The sequence below is a fragment of the Suricata suricatta genome, chromosome 13, assembly GCF_006229205.1.
Source record: "Suricata suricatta isolate VVHF042 chromosome 13, meerkat_22Aug2017_6uvM2_HiC, whole genome shotgun sequence".
Taxonomy (NCBI): Eukaryota; Metazoa; Chordata; class Mammalia; order Carnivora; family Herpestidae; genus Suricata; species Suricata suricatta.
Genome location: NC_043712.1, coordinates 27,795,838 through 27,802,410, shown reverse-complemented (window position 1 = coordinate 27,802,410; position 6,573 = coordinate 27,795,838).

Genomic DNA, 6,573 nt, shown 5'->3' with positions numbered 1-6,573 from the left:
TCTAGAATGGAGAGTGCTGGTCTACTGGTGGAGGAAGACAATGAGTATCAGTTGTGGCTCTGAGACCAGCTAAAGTGGCTACTTTGTCCCACCAACTTTCCTCTCCTGCAAAGTTCATGCAAACAGAGAGAGATCTACTAGACTCCTATAGAAGTTGCTCCCAAATTGTTATGAAGTAGATTCAACTTGCATAAGGGGTTGATTTGTAGACACTATGCTAGATCACCAGATCTCCCTTAAGTGAAGAACTATTGCCCCAGCTGTTGGGAATGATTCAGATTGTCAGCCTTCGGCTGCCAGCTGTCTCAGGTCTACCTCAGCTGCAGTGAGTTACCTCGTCCAAAGTTGCATCCCTTCCTGGGAGAGTCTATGTCTAATGAATGACTGCTAAAAGTGTATAAAGGTCTGGCCATCTTGACCCAACTCAGGACGACTGCCATTTGTCCTGGCTGCCTCAAAGTTGGACTTCACTCTCTACTTGGACCTGCTTTCTTCTCCTGCCTTCCACAGGGATTGTCTCCAATGGGACCCCTTAATAAGCATTCAGCAAACTAAATCCAGTCTTAAAGTCAGCTTCTGGAGGAAGCCAACCTGTGACAATATGCAATTTGAATTTTTCTGTTTTGTATTTGTTAATTTCTGTCATTTTCTTTTAAAATTATTGTTGGGTAGAAGCACTTGGATGGCTTAGTCAGTTAAGCATATGACTCTTGATTTTTGGCTCAGGTCATGATCCCAGGGTAATGGGAGTGAGTCCTGTGATGGTCTCCACAATCAAGATTGGAGCCTGCCTAAGATTCTCCCTCTCCCTGAGCCCCTCCCCTGCTCACATTCTCTCTCTCTCTCTCTCCTTTTCTTCCTTTTTCTCTCTCCCTCCTTCTCTCAAAATAAAGAAACATTTAAAAAAAAGTATTGGGTAATTTCTTGTCTGTGTCTTATTCTCTAGACCAGAGAAATTTAGGACTAAAAGAAATATTACTGAAAGAAAACATTAGTTTTCTTCTTGTATACATTTCCCCCCTATAATGTTCTCAACATCCACCTGTTGTTTGAGTATTTTTAATGATATCTGGACTAAATAGTAATGCACAGCTCTGATGTTTACAAAGTCTCCTGGCATGATGAGTAGAAATCTGCCTTCTTGTGTCTGCTCCCAATTTGCCTTTGTTTTTGTTTATTAATCAGCTTCCATAGGACAGTTTCAAATAAATGAAACACCCAGCATGTCCTCTTCTGAGTCTTCTTGAGGCTAAATAAATCCAGTTTCCTCAACTACTCCTAATATGTTTCAAGACTCCTTACCATCATAGATCCTCTCCTCCTGTAAACTTTGTAAATTACTCATTCTTTAGCATAAATGCAACTCAACTTTTTGTACTGTTCTGTCATTCCTTTATCAAAAGCATTTTGTCCAGGGTGGATATTCAAACAAATGAACCAATGTAGATTGACTGGACAGATAATATTTCAAGTTATTTAATCCTTTTCAAGTGCTAATCTATCTAAAGAAATATCCAAACCTTTCAATTTAATCCTCCTAATCCACAAATACAATGATTGGCCCATGAATGTTATGGTGGGAATTCTGGTCCGTTGGTTGGACTAATATAATTTATTAATAGTATCGTTACTCCATGGAATGACTTGACAAATCAGAGGTAATTCAATTTTTTATTCTTTTGGTTAAAAGTGAGTGACTGTTCTTATTATGATTGGCATCACTAATGACAGTGTGAGATTCAGCATTCTGTACTCTGCTTCAAGGACAGCATAAAGGGTGAACTGGCTGCCAACTTGACTGACATTTTATGCAAGTGACATGAACCAATATATGTCTTGTACATGGCTCATTGAAAATTATAATTGTGTATTTAAAAATGTATACAAGGCATATTTTATATCAGCAACGTGTGTTTTGCAGATCAGGTAACACATGACAAGAAACAAGCATCCTTAAGTTGCTAAGGAAATCAGGCTGCTGTCAATGTTAACACACATAATTTCTTTTTGAGAATGAAAAGTGACCACTTCAATGAGAAATTCTAATTATTAAATTCTGTTTTTTAACTCTCAGTTCTATAGAGGGCTGCAATCCACAGCTTTTGATAATTTAAATGGCAATTTGCTTTGGAAACTACAATGATATGAGGCTTATGTCATTAGGAAGAAAAACTCATTAAATTAATTCCCAGTTCCTAATTTACTTTAGGAAATTATTAATGTTGAAAAGATTAGTTGGGAAGAAGACTGATGAGTTTAGTTTTCTCACAGAACACTGAAGGTTATAAAAAACGTCAACTGATTTATCATTTTTATATTGTGTGTACTTTCTATCTTAATGAACAAGTTGACATTTTGTTCACTCAATTTTTATTATTTCATAGTTCACTAAGAGAAAAAGCTTTCTAAGAGTTTCCATATTTGACAAGGAGATGAATGGCATAGCGGATATGAGCATGGGCTTTAGATTCAACCAGAAGTTTTAAATCCCAGCTGTGCTGCCTATTAGTTATGTGACCTTGGTCCAGTTTTATTTTACCTTTATCAATCAATTTTTCTCTTCAGAATGACTGTAATAATCATTTAATAGAATTATAAGCATTAAGTGAGGTAGTACACCTATACAACAGAATGTTCTCAAATGATCATTATATTTTGGATGTAGTAAGATTCAGGAGCTTTGATACAAATAATGCTTTTAATTATCTAATTTAGTTAATTGTTTTCTATATTAATGAGAGAAAAATTACTCTGACACAAATGTTCATTAATACTTGGAGAATAGTTAAATAGGAGAAATTCAAGTATTCTGCCTCCAAAGGCCATTGTTCCCAAATCTTAGCACCAAACACAACAGAGTAATTTATGGAGAGAAGGCCAGTGATAAGTTTTGAAAGATGCAGTACAATTTTCCTTAGGGTACCAGGAAGGAAAGCTATACGAAGGCTACACTATAAATATCTGACATAAAGAAATCTCAAAATGAGAAGGAAGGAACATGTAATTGATTTTTTACTGTATGCCAAAGTCAGTGATAAGTGTTTGTTTAAAAATCAGTATCACCATCAGCATCTCATTATAAGGATGACAGCCATGACAGCCGCCATAATTAAGGGCCTTTTATATAGCAAGTACTTTACATATGCCACTAAATTTAATTCTACAATGACCTTATAAGGTATACGTTATTTTATCTAATTTATTGATGAGGAAAACAAGGCCTAGAAAGGAATGTTGAACTTTCCCCAAATCATATTGCTGGTGAACGTTGGCACTAGAATTGGAACCCACTTCTGTCCAGCAAGGACCAAAAAGAAGCAGGGACTGTTCTAAAAATCTTCCTTGGCTAGCACCAGCTTTGTGCCCAGAGAATAGCTGGAGAACACTTACACTATGTAGCAGAAACTCCATCTTATGATACATTCAGGTACCTGTTCCTCAGGTGGAAGTTCCACAGTTGTCCTGGACTTTTTCTCTTCAAAAACATACCATGCAAGCTTCCCCAGAGATGAGAAGCTGCGAGCTGTTACACGGTTTACATAGGCTTTCTCTTACGGAGACTCTAGAACCCATAGGAGCTGATCCAACCTATAGTTCAAAAGCCTAATAGGTTATTTCCTCCTTATCAAGTTGCCTCTTAAGTGAATTGTAAAAATTCAGCTGTGAAATAAATATTGAAAATAAAATATTAGCCTCATAATTAAAAGGTAACATTTTATACATTTTAGGTACCGGTTAAATTTATAAACATGGTCTTTAAAGCAGTTTGGACTTTTGGCAGTATTATCTTTTGTATTAAATCTATAATGCTGCTATTCAAAGTCAAGAGTAATTAAAGAGAAGCACCAAGAGACACTCGGGGATCTCAGAAGGGAAAGTCTGCTGAAAAAACTGGCAAAAATGTATTATGGCAATAATATCTTTTCAAGGTGCATAAAAAATGGCCCAAGATATCTTAATTGGTTTCTTATCTGAGGCTCTGAAATCTCAATTGTGAAAGATATTTTACCGTGGAGGATAAAAAGAAAACATTCTGAGGCTCCAGTGAGTGAGAGGGAAAGGTCACTAAGGCAATCAAGATAAGTGAATGATGTTTGTAAGATGTCCAAGGTCTAGATTGGGAATAAGAGGGACCCAAGGTTTACTGATTTCAAGGCAAACCTAAACTTAGCCAGTGGGCTGGAAGGTCAGGGGAGACCTGTGGTAATCACATGCAGTGAGTCCCAATGCATAACTGCCATGCTTAGAAGAGAAATTTCCATTTGGCAATGGCTTCCTTAAAAGCAATTTAAGCTTAAGTTGTATTACAATGTTCTTGGTCTCTCTTTCTCTCTCTCTCTCTCTCTCTCTTAATTAAAAAAATTTCTTAAGGAAGCTCTATGTCCAATGTAGGACCTGAACTCATAACCCTGAGATTAAGACTCATATGCTTTACCAGCTGAGCTAGCCAGGCTCCCCTTGGTCTCTCTTTGAACCTATACCACAGCTCAGCTGGGACTACAATATTTAAAGCTACTTGGAAAAGGATTCTGCTTTGTGAGAAATGGGAGAGCCAGAGGGTAAGCTTGAGTCACAAGGAAAGTTTGTATGGAAAAGTTGAAAAAATACGAACATACCATTTTGTAAACTTGAAAGTACCTTAAATAGCCATCCTGCCTCATATTAGTTATAGTCATTGTAACCCAGAAAGTTTTACTCCAAATCATAGATCAGAGCTTGGACGGAAACCCAAGTCTTTTTAATTGCTACGTAAACATTTTTTTTTCCAGTTGAGGAAATGCTAGAGAAAATTTTTAAAAGAGGGAGGGCACTGTAAAGGAAAATGGCCAGGAGCTCACTGGACATACTGGAGAATTTTCCTGTGGTCAGGTATAATTTGCTAGCATATTCATATTGTAGCAAATATTTACTATGAGCTAGGCACTTTTGTAGTTAGTCCTTACAATATTCTTATGAGGCAGTAATTATTGAATTCTTGAATAATGACACTAAGTCTTTAAGAGGTTAACTAACTTTACTTAAGAGGATAAGGTAATGACGCAGCCAGGTTCCAGCCCCCATGTCTTTTGGTGGGATTTCCCTGAATATTTAAAAAGTTGGGTTTTACCAGTAGCTATGACCTGGCCCCAGCATACTGCCTCAGTCAGTTTCATAGAGAACTCTGGAGTTGAAATAGCATTTCAGAGATTTTTGTAAATTGAGGCAAGTGTTTCAGCCATTTGTCAGCAAATGTCTGGCATCAACCAGCTGTTGGGTGTCAGCTACTGCCTTTGGCCAGGATTGTTCCCTGGGACATTAATACGTGGAAGCAATATTTCTATATTTGCACTGCTGCTGAGGCATTTTCAATAATTCAAACTAAACCAGGAGGCTGATGACTTATACCTGTATAAGAAAGCAAATGTGGGTTATTAAACTGAGTAGCTAAAAAAAGGACGTTAGCAGAAATTGCTTCAGATAGTTCAAATGGGAATTCAAAAACCTGCTTGTTATGGCAGTGTGGGTAAATGGCTCTCCTTTTACTTTAGATGAACATTCTTGAATGTTGGCTGTGACAAGGCCCTTCTGATTCTGGAGGAAGAAGTCTTACATGAAAGGTGAAATTATTTATGTCAGTCATCTCAGTTTGCTTATTGCCTGTAGCCAAGGCCTGTCCTCAGATCAGAAACTGGAATTCTTATATTTGATTAATTTTTTAGGCAAATTTAAATACATGAAACAAAAATCATCTAGAAGAAAACAAAAGACATAGTCACAGTATCTTGAAATAAAAGCTGTTGATCTTTTTTCCAGGAACATCATAATTTTTATTTTGTTTGTTTTTTGTTTTAGAGAGAGAGGGGGTACAAGTGAGCAAGGGGCAGAGAGGGGCGGGGAGACAGAGAGGGAAGGAGAGAGAGAGAGGGAGAGAGAGAGAGAAGCAGGGCTCACCCAAGGCTAATGTTTTTACCCAAAGTGGGGCTTGTGCTCACTTATGTGGGATTCAAACTCACCAACTATGAGATCGTGTCCTGAACCAAAGGCAGATGCTTAATGACTGAGTCACCAAGGCGCCCTATAATATACATTCTTTTTAAACTTTACACATATCCATTATTATTTCCTTAGGATAAATTATTGGAAGTAAAAAGTTAGGGTCACAATGTATGCAGAAATTTAACATTTTGGATATATTGCAGACTGCTCTCCAAAAGATTGTGTGAACTAAATATTCTTGCCAGCTCTGTCTATGTATTAATGATGTAGTCTTTTGCATTTTTTCAGGAAAAAAAAAACCAGGTAGCTTCTTTGTGGAGATAAACTGGGGTAGTAAATGAAATAAAAGTGACTGAACTTTGGGAATATGATGACATTATTTTGGTTATTTGTGAGAACTATACTTAAGGAGAACCTGAATCTAAAGAGTTGGGAGAACAAAATGAAGACTTTTGGTGAGCCACTCACCTGTACTCGGAGAGTTGTGTGGGCATGTATGTATTTGTGTGTGTGTGCGCGTAAAATGTTATCTCCCCAAAACATGGAGGGTCCAATGGTTTGCACAGAGAAGTATTCCTTTCATTTCCCTAAGTTTCC